Source organism: Triturus cristatus, chromosome 5_2 (assembly GCF_964204655.1).
Source record: "Triturus cristatus chromosome 5_2, aTriCri1.1, whole genome shotgun sequence".
NCBI lineage: Eukaryota > Metazoa > Chordata > Amphibia > Caudata > Salamandridae > Triturus > Triturus cristatus.
The window spans coordinates 1,116,824,103-1,116,848,953 of record NC_140588.1 but is presented as its reverse complement, the minus strand read 5'-3'; positions in this window follow the sequence as shown (position 1 = coordinate 1,116,848,953).

Here is a 24,851-nt window from a genome sequence, read left to right as displayed (position 1 = left end):
ATCCTCAGGTCTGCATCTGTCTTGTCCAGCCATAGCTCGACTAGTTTTGTAAGCTTGTCTACCCTTTCCCACAAGTTTCTTAGTTCATTCTTCACAATGGTCCTCATTTGAACCTGTAAGTCCACCATGGCATCCATAACCCAGGCTGGCTGCTAAAGGTCTGGATGTAAAGGTGTTTCCAAGCCAGCCTCCCTGGAATCACCCGGCATTGCTTGGACCATAGGTAGTTTTTTCCTCTTTTGGCCCAAAGGAACCACACTTTTGGTTTTCTTGACTTTCGGGCGAGCACCCTCTCGATGAAGTACGTCTGCATTGACCGCCGCATGAGTCCTGGGGGGGAGGTTGGAAGTTCCTGAGGGATGGGTACTGGGGAGCCTGCTACATCATGCAAGCTAATGGGTAGGGCAAGGTCAGGAGTTCAAGACAAGCTTCTTTCAGTAAGTTCGATCTCAGTAGCAACTACTCCAATTGCTCTCTGTAGCATTCTGTCAATGGAGGTTGGTTGGAGTGAAGAGGACAGTTGTGGGTGAGCTATGGTTGATTTCACTCCACCGATCCGCCTACCCATGTTTATAGACAGAATGGGCTAACAATCAAACAAAAGATTCCTAGAACAGGAATAACTTACCTTGCATGATGTTTCAACTGGAGTCAAGATCCAAAGTGCTGTAGTGGTCTCCACAAAAATAGAATCCAAGAGAGATGGCCCAGCCTCTTCCAGCCTCTGACGAGTGCAGACGGGCCCAACCTTGGCCCGGGAAGGCCCGCGCGCGGCCCTAGCTGCGGGAGGGCCTCGGTGATTTTTATCACGCCTCCTGGCGCCCTGCCAGCGTCACGGAAGAGCAAGGGCCTCTGGGAGGTGTAGTTTTCGTCGGGCCATTCCCCTCACAGCCAGGGATGGAAGTGACCAGACGTTCCCCTCACGGCAGCAGCGGAGGCTGCTTGTTAGTGCCCCAGAGCCAGAAATGCTTCCAGCGCTGCGGGAGGGCCGTGGTGATTTTTATCACGCCTCTTGGCACCCTGCAAGCATCACAGAAGATCAAGGGTCTCTGGGAGGTGTCGTTTTTTCTGAGCCGTTCCCCTCAAGGCCGGGGATGGAAGTGACCAGCCGTTCCTCTCACGGCAGAGGCTGCTTGTTAGTGCCCCAGAGCCAGTTATGCAATTCATAGCCATACGGAGGGTAAAAGTTAAACCCACAGATAAAATTCATATACTAGACATAAAACATGAAGACTGGGGGAACATGCCATCAAATGAGGATACTAGATTTCAATACATGCCCTTGTTCTCACTGTGGATTTCAAATAACCCAAGATGAAAAAGATACAGTCTGCCTTCACTAGTTGCAGATCCAAGAGCGCTGGGCGGACCTGGGTAAAATGTTGCTTCTTTAAAAGGGGGGTTAAAAAATATCTCCGTGGTACCTCGTAAAATTTGCAAAATATCATAAAGTGTAGCAAGTTCTGCGGAGACTCTCCGTCGCAGCCGCAGGGTGCTAACACTTGACCTCTGCTGCACCCTTTTGGGACAGTGAGTAGCAAATGAAACAGATCCACACGAAATCTGACCAGTAAAAAATGCTCGTATGTGGACAAGGACCCCAGGAGATAAGGCTATGATGATGGGTTTGTTTTTAGCATCAAGAATTTGCGAACACTTAGATTTTGCACTATTAACTCATCTCTTTCTAGCTTCATTAAGCTGCTGAAAGCATTCTTAACAAACTCCACGTCCTGTTGTACAATCAAATCAGGCTTTAAGAAGAGTTTAGGGTGCCCCAGCTCTTCAAAGCAACCTCTCTTATATTTCAACCATGGTATACGAGACATGTGATCAAGGCTTAAACAATCGGTTATAATCCGCTGGCTGAGGACTAACTCCTTGTTCAGCCTACACTTGAGCCAGAACACTAAAGGGCGCGGAGCCAAAGTATCACATAGAAAGGGTACCCCCAATTCCTCCTGAGCCACAAGGTTCAATAAGCCGCTTGGCACACCCAGCAAGTGCTTTAAAAATATATTCTCGACCACTTGTAATGCATGTGTACCAATGCACCCCCAAATTTCACTGCCATAACAAGCTGTTGCTATGCTTTTGGCCTGGTAAACTTTCAACATAGCAGCAATCGGGCGCTTACCCATCTTTGCGGCAAGTTAAAAATAGCAGTGTTTATCCTGGTAAGAGCTCCCTTTTTCTTCTGCATGAGCGGCCCCCACTTCAGGTGATCATCCACTAAAACACCCAAATATGAAAAGACCGACGCAGAGGGACCGTCTCAGGGCCTACTGCAAAGACAAACTTTTTCTTGGGCCATGTCCCCACCTGCATTATATATGATTTAGTGTTATTTATTGCTAGGTCTCATGCCCCCATAAAATTAAAAAAAGTGTCAAGCAAGGATCGGAGTCCCCTAGCAATAAGGACTGCATCATCTGCGTATAGTAGAAAAGGGAGCCCCCGTCAACCCACATATGGGAAGTTTGCCCCTGTGTTAACCAACCCTCTATCCAAAATCATTTATATAGAGTTTGAACAAAAAAGGGGCCATGATGCAACCTTGCCATACACCCCTGTCAGTTTTAAAATCCCTAGAGACACGAAGATCCTGTGCATATCGAACGTTTGCCTTAGTGGCCCTGTGCAGATCCTCTAGGAAGTTAACGATGTTATCCTCCAACCCAATGGCCCTCATGGACTGCCACAGCTTGACCCGGTTGACACAGTCAAATGCGGATGAAAGGTCCATGAAAGCCAGGTAGATCGTACCTGGGCGGGCAATCGCATACTTACCGAGGATCATGTAAAGATTAAGGCATTGGGCCACAGTTGACTGCCCAGGGCGAAACCCGTACTGAATATCGGAGATTATATTATGCTCCTCTGCTCAAGTAGCTAATCTTTCTAGTATCACCCTTCCTATGACCTTTACCACTGAGTCAAGAAGGGAGATAAGCCAATAAGTGCTATTTTGAGCCCCCTTCTTAAAAAACGGCACTATAGTTGAGTTGGCCCAAGATTCAGGGCAACCATCCCTGGCTGCAGCATTAAACACGGCTACAAGAACCAATGCCCAGAAAAGTGGATCCAATTTGAAGAGGTCCGGTAGGATGCCGTCCGTGCCTGGCACCTTTTTACCTGTCAGGCTGGCAATCCCAACCTCAACCTCATTCTGCTTGAATACCACAACGGCGATATGAGCCGCCCTGACTGGTTGTTGAGATTGGTCCGTACGGCCCTTGAACATAGATTGGAAATGAGACACCCCATCTTCCTTGGTGATATGAGAACCTATGTCGCTATCTGTTTCTTTCTCAAACAGCGGTCTATTGTAAGCCTGGGCGAAGCACTACGCTACGCTCGCGTAGTTTGCGAAGTTCGCGCTACTTCGCACTACGCAAACTGCACGTAGCACAGTGCGAAAACGCGTGGCGTAGTGTTGCATAGTGCTGCGGTCATTTTTTGCTTGCTCGCGGTCCTCAATGTCAAGTTGGCGACCGCGAGCAAGCAAAATGACATCCCGGCGAGACTTTTTCCTTGTTCGCGATCAGCAACATCAAGTTGGCGATCGCGAGCATGGAAAATAAACCTCCCGGCGAGATTCCCAACGCGAGGAGGTCAGGTTTCTCATTGCGAGGGGTCGCGTATGCTCGCGACCGCTCACGATGAGAAACTACCAGTTCGCGTTGAGAAAGCTGCAGCTCGACTAAAAATCTACTCGAGCAGCAGAAAACTACAGCTCGCACTGTGCAAGATGCCATTTTCAATGATTGCACAGTGCTGGTTGCTTGTCCGCACTGTGCAATCATTGAAAACAACATCTTGCACAGTGCGAACATGTTACTACGCAGTTCGCGAAGTGCTACGCGTAGCTCGCGTAGTGCGAACTTCACTTTGCGTAGCTTCGCGAAGTGCTACTTCGCGAACTACGCCCACCCTTAGTCTATTGATGATACCCCAGAACCTTGAACTGTTACATAGCGTTCTCATCTCTAGCAGCTCCCTCCAGGCTTCCTCCTTCAGGGCAACCCTGCGTATGGCCAAAACATGTTTATATTATTTATGACAGGCACGTATCAGTGGTTGGTTTCTCAGGGTGACTTTCAGAGCCTCCTTCAGCTTTCGCGCCGCCTGAGAGCAGGATGAATCAAACCATCTAGGATTTAAATTAACTGCCCTAGATGCAGGTGCACTTAGGAGTTCCCCTACCCTACTAGTAATAACATTAAAGGCACTGAGGACATCCCTCGAAGAGGTGCCCAACGTGACTCAAAGTGCTAGTTCAGCAGCACATGAGATTTTTACCGTAATATGAAAGTCATCAGGAGAAACCTGTGTCCATTTAAGACGGCGCTTAGCGTCTGTTGGTCTTAATGTGCCCGGTATTACCACCCTAGTTTTGCTAAGAAAAAATGGGCCACTCAATTGCACGCAGAGGGGATTATGGTCGCTATAGACACTTTCCTGGATGGAAAACCCGCTAAAAAAGGACTGAAGGGTGGATGAAATTAGAATATAATCGATAAAGGAGCCGCTAGTTCTCCCTTTAAAAGAAGTAACAAAAGCTTTTCTATGTGGAGCAGAGAGGGACATTAATGTCATTAAATTGAATTCATTAAGTAAATTATTCAAAACTTCTCCCTGAGTCGAGTGCTCTAAGTGGAACTCCCTCATGCGGGGGCAGTCCAAATCAGCCATGCTAGTATACCTCGGATCTCCGCAGGGGTGTATGTTAAAATCACCCAGCACCATTAGGTTGTGTGATATAGAGCCACAGGTCTGCCTTATATATGAGCCAAGCTGGGCGATGTTGCATTGCCCCCTGGTTCATGATGTCACGTAATGGAAAATATTCGAACCCATACTGGAAGTCCCCTTCCTTAATACAATAGCCTGGAGACCTGACTTCATGGGAGAGTCTGAATCCTGCAATCCACTGCCAGCGATATATAGATAACCAGACCACCCTTAGCTCTACCACATGCTGATGGCGAAGCAGGGACGAAGAAGGCCTTAAATCCCTTCAAAAATAAATTACTATTCACCAAACAAGTCTCCTGGAAACAGATCACTGAAAATTGCCTGACAAACTGTAACCAGGTGGGATCCTGAAACTTACCAGCCGGACCTGCAATATTCCACAACAAGATATTATTATTGGCTGCACTGGGGACCAACAGATTTTGCTCTGTTGAAGGATAAACCTTCTGCCGAGCATTTATCCCTGTGGTGGTGTTTAGAGAATCATGTAGTCAATCACACTCCTCCAGCCTAGATAGTGTGGAAAATCTATTAGATAACTCCAAAGGGGGCACTGGATTGTGCCTGGATGGTTGAAATTGACTACGTGCAACTTGTGGGCACCATTGGAATTGTGCTGCATAGGGTTTTTGATACCATCTTTCTCGGGGAACATCCAGGTTACTAGTCCCTGGAGTATACCTATGTGTGTCTACTTTGTAGAAAAATCCTAACGGAAGTGCCTGTACATCAGACCCATGAATTAAAGGGCCTGAATTGAAGTCCCTGGACAGAATTGTTCTTGCAAGAAATGCTCTATTAAAGTTCATAATAACACAATCACCCCCCTAGATTTCCGTGAACTGCCTATCCAGCCAAATTGTTGCACCATGATGATATTTCGTTCAGACCTTAATCCCACTGTGGTATTATTGGATAACCAATGCAGTACTTTATTTTTAAGCTGGTAAAAATCCTCATTAATGCCCTTAGGGAGCGGTTGTAAAGGTAAAAGTGCCAACAAGGGATTTTGTTTGAAACAAACTACTTGGTTATATATTTCAAAAGATTTGATTGGTAGGTGTATTTAGATGAATTAACACCAGAAGGAAGTCAATCAACTGAACTAATCATCGAATATAGAAAAACACACACGGGGATTCTTATTTGTGAATTAAACACAAGTCTTTTTATATGTCAATCGAAAATAAAAAGGAGTACAGGTGAACCATTGGTTTGAGCAATACTTCATGAAAAAGGGGTAAATCAGATCCACAATTCATCAAAACGACATCTATTCCATTATGGTTTGAACAGAGACCAATCTCATTGTTGAGAAAATAATCAACTGTGCATAACAAATAATGTGAAAACAGATGATATAGTCGACGTTTCGGTCTTGGGTGATGTCAATCCATCAGACCATCTTCAGGACAATTATTGCATAACAAAGACTCATATATGAACATAATACAAACAGTTACACAGATGTAAACATGATTGTGCTATCAATATTTAATACAAAATCAATTTAAAACAACCCGTGTGCGAGAGGTGATTTTCTTAGTATTTTATCAAACATATCTTGTCTCCGTCTTATTGACGTTATCAATAGAACAGTTGTCATTATTTTATATTGAATATTCGCCTGCGCGAAAAGATAAATTCTAGCAATAAATGAAACATGCTTACTTTCTAAATTTTAGACATTTCACGAAACTTGTTTAAAATCGTGGTCTAGACGTTTCTAGTTGATGCTGTAACAAAAAATAGAGAGCACAGCATTTAACGAAAGTGAATCATTTATGATTATTTGAAAGAAAGAGGAGTCCAGGTAGTGAAATCAAATCCTACCGGGTAGTCTTCGAGATTTCTGACAGCAAAATAGTCTAAGCGCGAGGGAGTCCTTCCTCGTATGATTTCACAACTGTATAATGAAGCAAAAATGCCACAATATTACACAATGACTTATAACTGCACTGTCTGTTCTCTGTATATACAGCGATATCTATCAAAAGGGTAATTTTATTCCCAAAGTTCAATGTTTGAGTAATGCCTTTAACTTCTAGTGTCAGCTTGAGTGAAGATCGGCTAATCAGTGACAATTTTTATTAATCTAAATCACATGAATGTCTAGCTCATGAATTGGCTTTATTGCACTCGTGTGGTGGCATCAGAAAATTCATGCATATTAGCAGACCTATAGAGATGATCTGCAACTTGATCGATATCGTTCACACACCGCCGAGTATGGGTGTAACCACTAACTGCATATATCAGGGGGGATGTCAAATACTTGAGTGCTCACGTGTGTATACCTCACAATAGTGAGATGACAATCATAAGGCAAAACTGAATATTTATGCCTTGCATCCGATAGTCAACCAGGGGAAGTTTTAATTTGTAAGGTCGGACGGCAACCGGACGGGAAACTGACAAACACGTAGTGCAAAAATTAGACTGTCAACTTGATACCCGTGTTGGAGTCTCTTAGTCATTTCAATCATTTCAAAAAATTTGCTTGTGTATCCTAACGTGTATGACTGAGGGTCTTGGATACATATCTTTACTTTAAAGCAAAGATGTCAAAGACATAGTTGTTAAGAAGCTAGATTAATGATTAACAAAAGTGAGAAATCTCAGTAACTTAATACAAAGTAACGGACCGCGAGGGTAGTCGAATCAACTTACATGTCTTCTGCAAAAGTCGGAACACCGTCCAAGTCCGGGGAGCCTAATCTGTCTAATGACCATGGATTGGTTTTAAAGGCAAGCGGTACGACAAACGGAAGCCATTGTAATTAATACCGGAAATGCATCTAGTTGGTTAGACGATGCAAATGGGTGGCCATCTTTGACTACCTCAGTTATTATGTCTTAACGTGCAATCGGTCCCAATAATCATTACATCCTCATTATGATTTGAACGTTATTGAGTATTGGGTATCGGGTATCTCGAAGAACGAGTTTGGTTAGGTCCTAAAGGTCTGAGTTCACTTGTGATCGTTAGAATGATAATGCGTCCACCGAGTCTATCGGGCGATAACCATTTAAAGATGGAGTCTGGGAAACATTCAAGTGATGTAATGGGGCGACCATCTTAGACTGCCTCAGTTGTTATAAATATCATAACATTTGTATCATCGTTGAATCCCATATAGTGGGAAAAGCTTCTGATTAATTTACTACTCTCAAATTCTCATACATTGCTCAAGGTGGTCTTAGATATTAAGAATATAAAATTTTCGAAATCGAAACACAGTACATTTAAGACATATTACAGGTTAACAGTGATAATTATAACAGATGGTGATTTTGTAGACATATCATCATTATCAAATACTGTTTTCTGAAAAAAACATTTAAAGACACTGTTGTATGTTTTTTAACAACCGCATACATATATTCAAAATGGGTACATCTCAAGCATTCTAAATGGAGACGGCTTTCGTTATTATCTCTACAACGAGCAGTGCCTACACTATCATTTTGGCATTTAATTGTTGACATATCGATTATATGACAGAATAACTTTATACAAACTGGTATCAAACATCAAACTTTTATACAACCTTGATTGTACCATGTGTTTTAATGAACTGTCATATGTGCATTCAAGAGTGTGTGACCAGTTGTACATTTTGTATCATTAGAGATACCAGTTACAATATAATTACAATCATACTGGTAGCCAAATCATCAGATAGTAAGCAGTACATCTACATATGTTGGAAAAGATGTCACCATCAACAAAAGGCCAACCTATACTGAATTATGTACCAAAAGTGTAGTTGGTGCGGTGGCACATTCCCTAGAATCACTACACAGGGTGTGGATTCTGGTGGGAGATGAATAGCAGGAAAGCGCTGAAATTCTTCCGCTGTCTTCCCCTGTGAGCCTGCTGACCGACCGCCTATAGATAGGTAACCCAACCCATGCTGCTGTGTAGTCAAACCTCTACTAGGTACCTGGCTATCTCTAAGACCTACTGCCTCCCCGCAAACTGCATTAATCATTGGGTACTGACTATGTGGTTGTTTCCTGACAGCAATCTCTGGGAGTAGACAAACCCGTGTCAATTGCAGGGCTAGGTCCTATGTTATTACTACTAGGCATGCTTGGGATTGCGTGTTCATCCAGCTGATTTCGTGCTGCTAGACTTTTCTCGATCGAGGATGACCTCTTGAGGATGGGACCTAGCTTAATGTCCAATATACTATTCAGAATAGCTTGGAATGTTTCTGGTACCACCGTATTATATGGATTTGTGGCTACCGGCACAGAAACCACTGACTTAATTGCTGACCTGGGTACTAGCTTGGTGACTGGGTTAGATTTAGGTTTCTTAGCTTTGCCCCCTGTAGTTTGAAGTTTGCTTTTGAAACTCCCACTGGTCCCAGGAGTCCCCTTTGCGGGTGGTTGGAGACTCTTGCTGCCGGGATCTAAATGTGCAACTGAGTGGTTTTGTGTAACATTACCATCTTTCCTTTGTGAGCTATAATTGACACTACTTCCCCTGTTTTCTATTATAACAATAGGAGAGAGAGGCCTATGCGTGGCCTCAAATGGGACTTCTGGTAAGGAAAGTTACTCAACGTCGGCCTGAGAGCCATCACGAGACCCTGGGCAGATGGATAAGCTCAAGGGTTCCGTGATAGCTCCCACCAAGGGTGCACTGGGATTGACTGATAATGGACACAAACTACTAGATGGCGATCTGGAGAGACGCCTTTTCACTACTTCAATCTCTTTGTCAATTAAATCAGCAGCCCCCAGCAGAAATGATTCCATAGTTGTAACAGTGGCGTTGGTGCTAACATTTGCCCTTGTTGAGGCCAATGGTGTCTTCTGCCTCCCCATAACTCTTTGTTACTTTTTTGGTTTTTTTTAAAACCAAGTCAGTGATAATACAATGACACAAATAAATATGGTCAGGCAAATAGATGGATAATCCCGTTGTTATGGATCCCCGAGCTGTTAGTCCAATGATACTACCACAGCCCCCTACCGCTAGTATGTAAATGTCCATGTTAGTCTGTGTTTAACTGGCCAAGTTGATGTACACACGTCAAACTGAATGTGCCGACCTCCTTCAAACAATGTCCACGTGTCCTTAGAGTCCAGGTAGCCACATCGGTAGATGCTGGTCAAAGATGAAACAGTCAGGAGGGGTAGCCCAGCCCAGCCTCAGCCAGACACGGCCCGGGCATGCCCATGTGCGTCTCTTGCTGCAGGAGCCCTGTTTCTCTTTTGGGCGCCTTCTGGGGCTAGCAGCTGGAAATGTAAATGTAAATTGATACTTGTATAGCGCACTACTCACCCGCAAGGGTCTCAAGGCGCTTGTACGAATACCGCTGTGGAACCCATCCTGGCTTTCCCTGTGAGGTGTCCACTCCTGGGCACCCCCAAGGTGGAGGCCAGGCATCCTTAGCATTGTGGGGGCCGTTGTGGAGATTAAGCAAGCTATTGCCCAGAGTTGCAGAGTGGGACTCCATCATTGAAATGGGCACCGAGGCAAGAATTGTCAGGGCCGTGGAATTTTGAGCCCAAGACCCGCCGAGGCGGGGAATTGAACCCTGGTCCCGGGCCAGACCTCTGCATCAGGGTCTGCCACGCTAACCATTGAGCCACACTTCTCCACTGGTGTGCGCACCGCTTAGGATGCTGGGATTTGTAGTCTCTGGTCTCTGTCCTCCTTAATCGTGGCCAGAGAAACCAGCACTTTGACCCCCACTGACTCCGGCAACGGTGGGGAGGGAAAACCGACAGGCAGCAACCTCCTCGAGTAGGCAGTGAGCACGTCCAGGCAAGCGATCAGGTAAGCGTCCTACTAAAGAGGTTCAGAAAAGCAGCCAGGCACTGCCCAAAACCACTCAAATAACTACTGAATCACTATCAGCCCAGACACGTGAGCCCCCAATTCAGAACAAGGTTCCCCAACAAGATCTGGAGACTGCAAATGTTTCAGCTCTTAACTCTTCATTGCCTTTGCTGCCTTTGTGGCCTTTTCCAGCTGAGACAACTTTGCATCAGGTCTTAAGTGAATTACGCAAAGAGCAGCTCGAGCAAATCAATGAGAATCTCCAGCAACTATCCTCCTGCATGATCCAGGCGGAGCTCAAAGTATCTTCACTAGAGGATGTCAAATCAGTTATTCAGGGTACCAAGGGAAAACAACTTTTTAAACATTAATAGAGTCCTACTCTTTAGGCTGCACAAAAAGCCAGAATGGCAGCACAACAAATGACTTGCCTCATGCAATATTAATGGGGCTAATAACCAGACTAAATTTAAATCTACACTTCAGTGGTTGGTACCGTCACAAATCCAAATTATTTACACGCCATTGGCATGGAGATGGATTGAAGATTGTCAAAGATCCTAGTGCTAGGTGGATCATAGTAACCTGGAAGTTAGCTTTTACGGTCCAGTAGCCAATGATATAGCCACCATCATGGGTATTACGGATGCTCTTTGGCAGCTTCCCAGCTATATTATTTTAGGGGGCAATTGTTATTTACTGCAGAACTTTAAAATAGACTCCTCATGTAAAAATAAAGTCCAGAATAAACCTAGAGTAGCTAGAGGCGTGGCTACTCTAATGCAAGATTTTGCTCTGCTGGATCCTTGGTGAGTCCAGCATCGCCAGACACACAAATACACCTGTTTTTCTGAAAGATTCAACTTCGCGTCAGAATTTACTTCTTTTTATTATTGCATCACTGGGAATGGGGCAAGATCCATATTCTTTCAAATCCATTCTCTCACAATTCGGTTCCGGTGATAGAGATGATAGTCAATCTTGCTTGGCAAGAATACTCTTGGTGGACTTTAAATAAAATTGTATTAACCGAAGAAGAATGGGTTATGAATATGTGTGTTAAAATAAAGGATATTTTAGAAATAAATAAGGGGTCTGCCTCTTACATTTCAATCATGAAAGCTTGTAAAGCTTAAATTATAGGAGAGATAATATCTTAAAAAGCTAATGTATGTAAATTAAGGAAGATTACCACTATGGCCTTGTAGCATGATTTAGATCTAGCAGTTTGTAGATACAGGACCTACTATTCTCAAAACACAAAAAAGATTGGAGAAAGCCTGACATGATTTGAAAGCCTTATATGCGTTTAAGACTTTTGTCAACCAAAATACATGCTTTCAAAAATGATATGAAGAAAGTGAACATACTGGCAAGTATCTGGCCTAGTCTTTGAAAAAGAGAACTAATAATGCTTTGATTAAATCAATTTTCAATGAAATAGAAATCAATCAGTTGACCAAATGGCAGACATCAGGGCTGTTTTCTTCCATATTACAATATTTGTGGCTATCTTCACCTTCCTCGGCGTCCATAGTAGAATTTCTCCAATATATAAAGGTGCCAAAACTTAGCGATTCCCAGCAAGCCCATATAGTAGCTCCCATTACAGTCGAGGAGGTCAAGAGGCAATAAAGGAGTCCCCTAGTGGGGAAGTATGTGGATCCAATGGCTTCCCAGCTAAATTTTATAAGGTATTTATGTCCCAACTGGTAGAAACATTAGCTGAGCAATTTAATGCAATTCTAGTAGGAAGTCATGTGCCCAAGTATTTTTCTGAGGCAGCAATAATAAGCTTTGTTAAAAGTGACAGACCACCCAATAATCCAGGATCATATCGGCTGATTAGCTTACTGAATTGTGACAATAAACTGTTAACAAAGAATACCCATCTATGTTCAAGACGGGGGGGGGGGGAATTAATGCTAACTTTCTAATTTGTTGAAGAACTTGTACAGTAATGCAAAAGCCAAGATCATAATCAACTCCCAAACTATAGGCGTGGCACGCAGCCAGGGTGCCCAATGTCACCGGTGCTCTTTGCAGTATTTACAGAGCCTCTAGCATCTTTGTGATGACAAGATCTACAAATCAAAGCGCCCTTGCCGGGAGCCCCTGGGCTTAAGCTTTTCGCAGACAACATAAGTTTTTACCTGACTGCAGAGAAGCAAAATATCTTGAATGTCTTTAAAAGAATTAAATCCTTTTTGGATTTGGGGGCATACAAAATCAATCATTCCAAATCTGAGATTTTACTTTTTAATTGCTCCGACCACAGTGTTCCTTTTGATATGCGTCATCAGGTCTGTAGGAGCGGCTCAATGAGATATTTAGGGATAAATGTGATCTTTTGCAGCCCCATCCGCTCAAATACAAATCGCCATTCTTGAAGGCCAGAGATCTTTTCAAACAGTGGCAGGCCTTTACCCCTCTCTTTGATAGCGAGAAATGATAGTATAAAAATGAAGATTTTACCTCTTTTTCTTTTTTCGAATGTACTAATGGTTCTTCCAAGTTTTTTTTCAAGTTAGACCAAATGTTACATTGTTTTGTCTGGTCTGGCAAGAAACCTCGTCCAAAACTCGAGACTTTACAGCTTTCTATTCAAGAAGGTGGTCTTGCACTCCCTCACTTTAAAAAGTATTGTCAAGCAACCTGGTTAGATTGTGCACAAGATCAGTCTCTAGACGTGGTCTGGGAGGCAACTTCTATTTGAAGCAGATGCTTCTAGATCTGGCACCCAGCTTATTCCATTTATCAACATTCCTAAGCTCCCACAGCGTGGCAGAGATGAGACGCCTCAGAGTATTTCTGGTAGATCCTTCCAATTGAAACAGGAGAAGCAAGACAGGCCTCCACATAAGCCAATGAAGTTTAACAACTTGAGGAAAGGGAGTGATCCGTTGCTTTAGGGATCAGAAGGTATCATGAAATCTTGGAATCAAATGAAACGGGCTAACCCGGGACTCCCCTCTTCTTTCCTTTTTCCTTTTTTCAATTCCAGAATTGTTTAAGTAGCTTTCAATTTCCCCCAGATGCTCTGGCAAATCGGATTAGCCTTTTCTATTATGTGAAGGAGACCAGAGGGGAAGGAAACTGGTACCAGATTTTTCTGGATCAATTACATGAAAAAACTGTACAAGCACCACACAAGGTTCAGAGTTCTATAGGCTGGAGGGTAGATATGTAAACATGGAGGGCATATAATACCTGGGCACATAAGGCCATAAGGGGCTCCAATTTGAAACGCATGGCTTTTTTTTTAAGTTGCAGCTTTATTATACCCCAACTCATCATACAATGTATCCCGTTTTGAGAGCGTGCTTTTGATGAAATTACTCCAATGGGGATTGGTTTCACATTTGCCTTTTATGTCCGGCTTTAAATGAATTTTGGAAACAAACTTTTCACTGGCATAGCAACAAGCTCGAAATTTTTTTAGCTCCTGAACCGAACACTGTCCTCTTAAGAATTATTGATGCCCTCAGCCTATCTCTGTGACAGCAGCAGTATGTCTTTACCAGATCACTTGTTGCTAAGTCTCTGATCCTGCAAAAGTGGAAAGTGGTCGAGCCCCCAACCTTGTCTCGATGGATCCTCAAGAAGTCACGAATTGAGGAGAAGAAAAAATATATTCGCATGAGCAGGAGCTTTAGGTAAAAAAAATGATATCTGGGGTGGGGTGTAGGTTTATGTTTATTGATATCTTTGGAAGAGAGAGCGCTGTAGAATCAACTGGCAGCAAGGCTAGGCCTATATAGGTTTTTTTAATGTAAATTTGGCATCTATTTCCCATCTGTCATGTGTATCAATGATACTAGTATTTTGACGAACTTTCTATTTAAGCTTCTTTTTACAAACTGTAATAATAAAAAGAAATACAAAAAAGGGAGGGCTTGGATGTGTGTCACTGCGAGCTCCCACACTGAGAAAAAGGACATATGTGATGCACACATTAGGTCATCATGCTACGTCAGAGTGTGTGTGTGGGAAGTCCTACCTTATCCGAAACGTGGCACTATCGAATGGAAGACTCAAGCATCCCATTGTCCACATTGAAGGCAGGTCAGCCTGATACAGATGGGGATGAACTTCTGCACTGCATCTGCGGTGTACATGCGCCACACGAGCCAAGGTCCGGTGTGGGGAGGGCGGGGCGGGGGGGTGTGGCCAGGGCTCTGCTTCCGTGGTGGAATGATACGAGGCCACAGGTACAAGGCCCATGCATCCTCTGTCAGCTGTGAATTAACTCTTTGTGCGTTCGGGTTCTCTCGCCAGAGTCTTGCATTACTCACCAGTCTAGCCCACAGATGCTCATCTGATTCCCTTTTCGCCTGACAAATTGCTTTTTTCTTTTTTGATTTCAGTTGCGTTCGCTCCTGAAGAATAGTGGGATCTTGACCTGAATGCCGAAGTCTGCCTAGTTTTTTATTTATTGCATTCTTGAGCCTTCTAAGGTTGGGCATTTTCACAAAGTAAACTGAGCCACAATGACTTTTTATCTGGGTTACTAGGGTTCAGGCCACTGGCCCAGCAGTGAAATGTTTCTCTTTTACGCGCATGCTCAGACCTTTACACTGACATCATGTGTGTTTTTAAATGTGTTGTGTGTGTAACAGGGGTAACACATGCATCGTGTGAGTGAACCAGAGTAATGGTGGCCAGTGAATCCATTGTATGTACCCCTGGCCTGACCCTAGCCAAACCTAGCAAAGATGGAGGGCAAGGACAGTCCTCCTTAGCAATGAAGAGATCAATGCACACAACCATACACTGACACCATTTATACTGCAATCCTTTACATTCATTCAGAGATCTGCAAATAACCAAATATAAGCGTGCACAGCCTCACATACTGACACGCTTTAAGATCCACGGATTAGTGCCACTGGTGGCTGTAGCACTCATGCAGAATGGAGAGCAACAGCCTTGGAATTCTTGATTCTTCAAAAATTAATATTTCAACCTGCCAGGCAAGGATAGATCAACTGGCACATCTGCTTTCCCTGGAAATAAACATGTGTTAGTGCAGTACTTTTTGTCATAGTTGGATTTTTTCAAGATCCCACCTTCCAGAATAGGTTTTTCAGCGGCGTCCCAACGCTGCACAGCTGTATTGCTGAATACACGTCGGAAGATCTGGCTTCCCCATGCCATATGCTTCCCCGTCTAGTACATGAAAACTTCAGACTGTCTGCAACTCTTGAAAAATATGCCTCCTTGTTCAGAGAATGCTACGATACCTGACAGTCATTGTAACAGCTGAGCTGAGTGGTCAGTGTTTGCAGGCCAGAATTATCCTCATGATCAGGTAATATTGTTTGCTATAGTGTCTCTGGGGCTGACACCAGACCAGAGTGGACTTTGATCATCCACAGCTAACAGAGGCTGAGCACCCCTACACCCCCACACTTCTCCATCCTCAGGTCCATCCCTCTTCACCTGGAGCTCTCACTGCAACTTCTAACCTCACCTGGTGATCACCTTGTTATTTAGTCTTTACAAGCTCAATCTCTTCTTCTACTACTCTCCATTACCAGTCAACTGAATCTCTTCTTCTACTACTCTCCATTACCAGTCAACTGAATCTCTTCTTGTACTACTCTCTATTACCAGTCAACTGAATCTCTTCTTCTACTACTCTCCATTAGCAGTCCACTGGATCTCTTCTTGTTCTACTCTCCATTAGCAGTCCACTGTATCTCTTCTTGTTCTACTCTCTATTACCAGTCCACTGGATCTCTTCTTGTTCTACTCTCCATTACCAGTCCACTGGATCTCTTCTTCTACTACTCTCTATTACCAGTCCACTGAATCTCTTCTTGTTCTACTCTCCATTCCCAGTCCACTGGATCTCTTCTTGTTCTACTCTCCATTACCAGTCCACTGAATCTCTTCTTGTACTACTCTCCATTACCAGTCCACTGGATCTCAGTCACACATACTTCTCCTGCAGCTGTCGTCACTTTTTTCACTTGTCCTATAACCACCATCTAGCAGTTTATGGATCAGCGTGCTGTGAGACCTTCGTGGAGCACTTTGTAACATCATTCCTCCGACTCCTTGTCCAAGGTGCAATTAAAGTGTGTTTCCTTCATTCTCTGCCTGGATGCTGCACCTCCACCCTCTGTAAATGGTAAAGTAAGAGATGAAAACCCAAAATAATACATTTGCAGACCCCATGCAAACTGCAGGTGCGCACTGAGGGGCATATTTCAAGAACTGATCACCCCTGCAATGTAACATTTTTACACAATTTGGTGGCGATAAGAGCTTCACCTTATTTACAACGTGGCTTAATACAGACTTGTGAATAAGGCCCTTTTCACGCTATACTTAGAGTGAAAGGGGCAGGCAATGGGTGTTGTGGTGGCCATTCAACTGCAACACCAATTGATTTGGACGCTTCCACATATTTGCAAGGGTGGCATAAATATGGGGCAGCACCAAAATTAAGACCAGGGACAACCTGGTCTTACCCTGCGCAATTAGGAGAAATGTTTAATTTCTCCTCGTTTTTTATGTTTCTATGTGTGCTGAGTTGTGCTACACACAGAAACAGCAAAACATCCTGCACATAAACATTCATTTACAAAAGTGACATTCTGCATTAAGCAGCACACATAGAAGGTACGAAACGCCATTTCAGTTTCATTATGTGGAGGAAGGGACACCTTCCTGTACATAAACAATGTTCCCCTGCAATGCAAATACCCGTGCGCTATGGTGCAAGGGCTCCTGCGTTGGTGCTAGGTGGCTAAATTAGAGCCCATGCAGGGAGAAACACAGGGCCGCACTGTATCCTTGAAAATATGGTGCAGCCTCACATTTTGGAAGTGGCGGAGCACAGCGTTGAGCCAAGGAGGCTAACACCGCACTCTGACACATAAACATGCCACAGAGATTGCTATTCTGTGCAAGATGGAAACATGTATAAGTGAAAGACAGAAGAGTGCAAGACGCACCTTCCAAAGATGAATTCGAAATGAAAAGGCAATATATTTGTAATCTGTCAGGGATGTGATTTTAGTCTACTCTTGACAGACATTCTCAAAAGCTAAGGATCTTTGTGCGTTTCTTTTTTTGGCAAAGCTAAAAATTGTTGAGCTTCCCTGACTATATTTATTATTTTAGTTTGGACTGAACAACCTTTGAACAAGTGCACACAACCCTGCCAGTCCACTCACATACATATAGTGTGGACTGACCCAGGCCCAATACACACATGAACAGTATCAGTCACCCAAACAACCATACCTTCATATTGATGTATTCAGAAGACGCTCCACACACTGTTGACTTCCACAAATTCCATCAGATACCAACATCTGCAATCATATGGCCTGTCACCTTACCAGAAAACTATGTATAATTACAGATACTCATATAGGCAATAAAAACCAATTATGAGATGACACTAGTATACCAATGAGTTAGGCATATCAGTAAGTAAGTAAGTAATAGTTTATTAGCATAGTTAATTAAAACCATTGCAATTCATCCTTAAAAAGAAATAATAATAAAAAACACTAATGTGTACACAATACATTATTCATCACTTAATAAAATTACATTCACGTAGTAACTGTATTTTTAATTCCTTTTAAAAAGTTCATAAGATTTTATATGTTGATAGAGTTAAAATAGTAAACGTATTGTTCTAAATGTCCTCTGTGTTTAATGGCAAGGGGACAAATTCCAGTATTTACTCTTCTTCCACCTTCCATAGTTGATACAATGTAAATAGGGATCTGCTTATTTTAAGAGCCTCTAAGAATATGACGGTCGGTCAATTTTCTGCATCTTTGTTTCTACCACCTTCAAAAACTTCACAAGGCTACAATTCAACTGCGGGTCACTAGGTGTAAAACAGGCAAGAACTGCCTGCCTTCGTGAGCGTATTCCACGGTGGTTGAAGTGGTGTTTCAGTAACCGTTTCCTTTCCTCCAACAGCTTCTCGCAGGAGCACAGCAAATGTTCCATGTCTTCAGACGCCTTGCCACATAGGCGACAGAGGGAACCCCCATTAACCCTCAGCCACTGCGGAAAGTGGCGCGTGCATGGTAACACGCCTAGTCTGTATTTGAGGAACTTCAGTTTTATATGACGTGAGTAGCCGAGGTCAAGGTAACTCTGGTAGCCTTGTTTGGAGTAGGAGTTTAGGATGATCCACCCATGTGACCTCTTTGCAACACACGCTTTATCTTCAATCCATGAAAGATGTTTTATTGTTCTCTTTACTATTCTTTTGATCGTGGTGTGATTGGTAGGAGTATTCCACAGCTCCTGTAACCCTAGATTCACTAGGCTGCTTTTCAAGTATTTGGCAGCTGGCGATACCGGATACCGTTAGGCATATCAGACATTCATGCACAGCAATAGTCTTCCACAAAATAATATACACACATTTATGCAATAAGGCACACTATCACATACATGTACGCATCAAGGGGTCTATTTACTAAGATTTAACACTGTGTTTGTGTTACAAAGTGACTCAAAAGATTGCTAAATCATTTTTGCTAATTTACTTATCAGCACTAAACTAGTTCAGTTCTGGAAAACTCTCCAAAGTAGGGCTGCTTTGCATTGCTGTGTGCCAAGAGGGTGTAAGATGGGTGGTGCATGGGCATTGCTAACCACCCAACGTTTCTGATGCTCTACCCTATTTACTGAAAAAAGTAGATTGGGTTTAGTGTGGGAAAATAGCGCCCATTTCAATTAGGCGCTAAGAAGGAGAAATGCATTATTATCTAACTTTGTATGCTGCACTGTACAGCACACATGCAATGTGGGGAAAACGTTCAAGTTAGTCAAGCACAGTATTTTGTACTGGAATCATCCCCTTCCAGTACAAAACCTATGCTAGACTCACGGAGACACGTTTACACCAGGGAGCGGTGAGAAGATGCCATATTTCCATAAATGTGGTGCTCTCCTTCTCACGGAGCACTCCACTGCATGAGAATCTAGAAAATCCGCCCCCAAAACTCTTGCATACATAATGAGACAGCATCATACATGACCAGATACATGACTCATCCTCTGTGTGAAACCATTGAAAACTATGTGCTTTGATTCAGGATACCCCCAGACAACCTTGCCATGTGGCACAGCATTGTGCACCAAACATCCTTACTGCGCTCCTTGGCTACTCAAAGACAAACCTATCTGTGATCATTACAGCTGCCGCAGCTGCAGACTGCAGAGACTAGCAAAGTATGACTACCAGCGAGCCATCTAGGGCACCAGCTAAGACACAACAGAGAGAGAATATTTGTTCTTCATAGTGATTAATGCCTTTCTCATTAATGAGGGGTAATTTATTTGTATTTACTTTGTACTAGGAAATCCTTCAAAAGAAAAAAAACAGCACTTTTTTAAACTGTTATGCTGCTGCATTCATTCTCCCTCAATTACTTTTAGAAAGTTTGTGCGTTTGCTATTGGCGTTTAGTTTTATGAGAGGCATGTGCAGGAAATGGAATCAAATTAAAAAGCCATAGGGGACCATCAATGTATTGCTAGTGTGCCACCCAATACATCATTTTCAACAGGTTTTTTGCACAGAGCATTGTATTCAATCAGTCTTTTATCTTTTTAGTTACTCTTGGCCACCATTGTCATCGCGCTAGGATGTAGTAGTGCAGCTGCGTCACAAAAGCTAGAAGTGATTAGGGGTGACTACCAGTCGCTGTTGGCGCTGGAGGTAGAGGCAGCTAGGCCCCAGCATGCCCAGCTTCTTCTCAATCTCAACATCTACACCACAGTGCTCTGACAGCGGCCCACCACCAATCAATATTCACTGCTGCCCCACTAAGATTTCTATTTACTTCACCGCATCCTTTTGAGGCGTGCTGATGCAAGCCCTGCAGAAAAAAATGGAGAGGCTCCTCAACAAGCTCCTGAACCTGGCTGCCATGCCTAGTAGTGCCCTCTGCCCCTTTTTTGCTTTGTTTTTGTAGGTGGGACTTTATTGTTGTTGTGGGTGGAGAGGGTGGGACTGTGGAAGCTGGGATCGAGGCTATGATAGTTTGGTCTACTTTTTTGGGGACATTTAGGTTGGAAAATGGTTGGGGAGAGGGAAACTTCATTTGTTTATGGAGATCGTCTGGGCCAGTTGTTGTGGTGTGTTAAAAAAGTGGTTTTTTTTTATTGTTGTTGTTAAATCATAAATATTGATGTTACTTTATGTCTGCTTCAAATCTAGGATTTTGGGGGTGTTTCATTTTTCATTGCTGCCCTTTAGTGCAACCTGTTAACAACAGTGAGGTATGTGTTATCCCTATGTGGCGCCCTTGCCCTACAACTCTCCTAGTCTCTGCAGTCTGCAACTGTAGTGGCCAACAAAGGGGGGGGGGGGTTGCAATTGCCTTCCCTACAACAACTTAGTAGAACCATGAACCGTAGTTCTCTTACTGAATAGATGAAGCAAATGCTGCAGGGTTTCGCAAGGTGCCACGGTGGTAGTAGTAGCAGGCTAGCGCACTGACAACAGTGAAGGAACCAGTAGTGAGCTCCCTCTCCCACATAGGTAAACTCCAATTGTAGGATTTAATTCGGAAAGTTTATTTATTGCAGTCAACTAAACTGAAATGAAAACTGAGTTATTGGGTTATATATTATTATATCATAGCTTTACAAAATTACAAACAATTGAGACGAGACTACTACACAACAAAGAATACCTGATAGTGAAAATGTTTAGGAAGGTAGGATCCTTCTTCATGGTTACCCCACTTGTTGCTGCTAAGCTGTTTTTGTCTAGTCTGACTGGGATTCTGTTATCAGGACCCCAGTCCCTCTGCTTTCTCCCTTAAAGTGTTGTGGTAAGTACTTGAATACTGGGGTACCCTTATCAGTCCCTAGCACATGGTACAAAGGTGCCCAGTCCATAGGTACCCTAGAGGTTCCCCATGGGCTGAAGCATGCATTTTGCCACCAAAGGGAGGCCATTCAAAATGGAACTACAGGCCCTCCATTGCAGCCTAAGTAAGCTGGTGCTAGCACCACTTACTAAAGATATAGGTTTCCTATATCTAGGGTCACTGCACTTAAAATCTATAAGTCACTCGTATAAATGGGGTGGGAGGTATGATTCCAAGCACTGGAAGAGCCTTTCGTTAGGATCTCAGTGTTCTTGGTACCAGCCTTCTTGACACGGACAGCACAATATGGTTGCTGCAGACCACAGATATGATTCTGCCATTCTGCTGCTGAGCCAAGCTCGAGCAGAGGAAGGCAGAACAATAGGCATCCTGTTGCAAGGAGATGTGACCACACAGTTAAATTACACTACTACACAGTTGGCTTCAAGGGGAGACCAAACCATATACTAAGAAAGCGGTATAAGAATGTCAGGATCTAAATACTTATTGCTGTCTAAACCACACAGGAGCAGAATGATGCTAGATCCCAATACCCTTCTCAGAACCAACCCTGCTAGGTCTTTTAGTATTCCATTGCAGGTGAGTTCTAAGGGGGGAAAAGGGTTGGGACAGAGAAGAGACTGCGCCAATATTCTGCCTGTTCAGCTACATCTTCTTCTTCTTCTTACAGGACTGCAACATTAACATGTAAAAACCTTTATTTACTGTGCCTTTTAACTTACTGATTTTTCTATGGTGTATATATCACTTATCTTACCAGCATGTTTACTGAAGTTTACTTCTCTTCTACTTCTCATGTATTGTTTTCTTGGTTGTATGAGAAGTCTTCACTCAAATTTCTTTTCTTTTTGTTCTCAGGTACAATCTGCTCTTGATCCTGCTATTCCTTAATGTAAGAAAGATAAGGTGAGAATTTATTTCTGTATTCCTAATTTATGTATTATTTTAGATTCTCTTTCTTTCTATTAACTCACTGTTAAGAGACTGGAGTGGGCCTTGAACTGGGGTTTCTGAAGTAGGATGCCTGTCTTTAATTCGTTTTTAAACAATGCTTCAGAACTTAGGTTAAATGTTAAAAGGAAGCGTTCGTTTTATTCAGGCCTTCAGTTTTAATGTTTACTGGAAGCACAATGTATTCTGCCCCGGGTTTAAATATTTGCTGAAGAGTTAATTTATTCTGGCTATTTATCTTCAAACCTAACACTTGCATGAGAAAGAAATATGCCGGGCTTTTGACCCTGACTTTCATCTTTTAATTAATTCTCTGAAGAGTGAACAAGTTTCAGTCAAAGAAGACATGGTGTGTTGAAAGGTCACATCCGGGTCTGACAGATTCTGGAACAGCTGAATAAGACAGCTGATTCAAAAAGCGTTTTATTTAATCTTCTAGGCTAAGGAAAGCAATTACTGAAAGGTAGTTCCAGTTTTCCAACGAAGGAAAATATATTCTGACTTTGTTTCCTTTTTGAATAGAAATTTACCTCTGATACGATAACATATTGTGACAGAATGTTTTATTTTAGCTACATCGTTTAACACTATCCGGATTAGGGAGGGAATGTAGTTCCGATGAAGGTAACCCCAATTTTACCACAAGTACCCTAACTGACTTCCACGACGCTGGGGAAAACCGGTGTTCTTCCAATTATATCTTCAGTGAAGTGCGCATTGGAATGTTGAAGCACACTTCACCAGGTGTTCTGAAGCCTAAAAGACTAAACTGCTAACAGTGGTGTGCTGGTGTAGTATGTGCATGTTGGCAGCCATCTTGGAGTTCCATCGGTGCCAACAAGCACTCCAGTTTGAGGGATGAACTGACCTTTGATAATTTAGTAGGGAGTAGATGGTAGCCAGCGTTGCGTTAAAATGAGGATACCTCCCGTGAGTCCTGACAGTACCCCCTCACAACGGGGTTTTCTCCAATCGTGGTTTAGCAGGGAATTGTGCATGAAAAGCTCTAATTAATCGAGGGGCATGGACATTAGTACTCTTTTCCCAGGAACGTTCATCAGGTCCATAACCCTGCCAGTCAATGAGGTAGAAAAGTTCATTACGTATGAGTTTTGAATCTAAAATTCGTTTAACTTCATACTCTGCCTCACCATTAACAATCAGAGGATCAGGAGGAGAGGTCCTGCGCAACCCCGGTTGAATTGGTTTGAGGAGAGAAACATGAAAGACTGGATGAATTTTGGTAGTGTTAGGAAGAGATAGTTGATAAATGACTGGATTTATGAATTTCTCAATTGGATAAGGACCCTTATAACGAGGCTGAAATTTACGGGGACCTTTAAGTCTGAGATTTTTTGTACTCAACCAGACTAAGTCTCCTACATGAAGCTCAGGTTCTTTTTTATGTTTTCGGTCAGTGAAGTGTTTGTAAATGTCCTTCACGATCGACAGATTCTGGGTTAGTGAGGGATGGATCTTAGTTTACTGTAGGGCGATATTTTGAACAGCGGGGACATTAACTTCATCAAAATTAGCATGAGAATTGGGATGTCTGCCTGAGTTCATAAAGAAAGGGGAGTGGCCAGTGGATACATTGATAGCATTATTGTGAGCATACTCCGCAGTCCATAAATGGTCAGGCCAGTCACCCTCCTTGTCTAACAAATAAAGTCTGAGGTGTTGTTCTAAGTCTTGGTTAATGCGCTCAGTTTGAGCATCAGTTTCTGGGTGAAAACTGGTGGTATACCGATGCTCAATATTAAGGCCCTTGATGTAAGCCTTCCAAAATCGTGATAGGAACTGGGAGCCCCTGTCTGAAATGAGAACCCTAGGGATTCCACGAAGGCGGATAACTTGTTGATTGAAAAGTTGGGACAATTGTTTAGCAGTGGGTGTACCTTTGAAGGGTACATAATGTACCATCTTACTAAAGGTGTCGACAACCACAAGAATGGTATCATACCCATGGGAAGAACGTAGATCAACAATCACATCTAAGGAGACAGTGTGCCAAGGATATGGGGGAGTAGGCATGGGTTGTAGGAGACCTTTAGGAGCTTGCCTGTCCGATTTTCCCTGTGCACAAATCTCACAGCCTAACACATATTTACGGACGTCTCTGCACATATATGGCCACCAGAAACAATGTTTGAGTAATTCTTCAGTTTTCACAGCACCTTTGTGGCCGGCCAGAGGGTTGTCATGACATTCCTGCTTCACCTTCAGCTGTAGCTCCTTGGTGGGTAAATATAAGGTGGTGCCGAAACAGGGGAGGCCATTGCAAATGAAATGTTGTGGATCATCCGTGGCCCAGATCTCCATTTCAAGGTCGGACACCAAATTCCGAACGTGATGTTCAAAAGGTTCTAAGGAAATAGTTCCAATGAATTTTCCATCAGGTATGATTTGCTGATTTTCAATAGCTGAAGTTTGACTTTCTGTATCGAGTCTTGA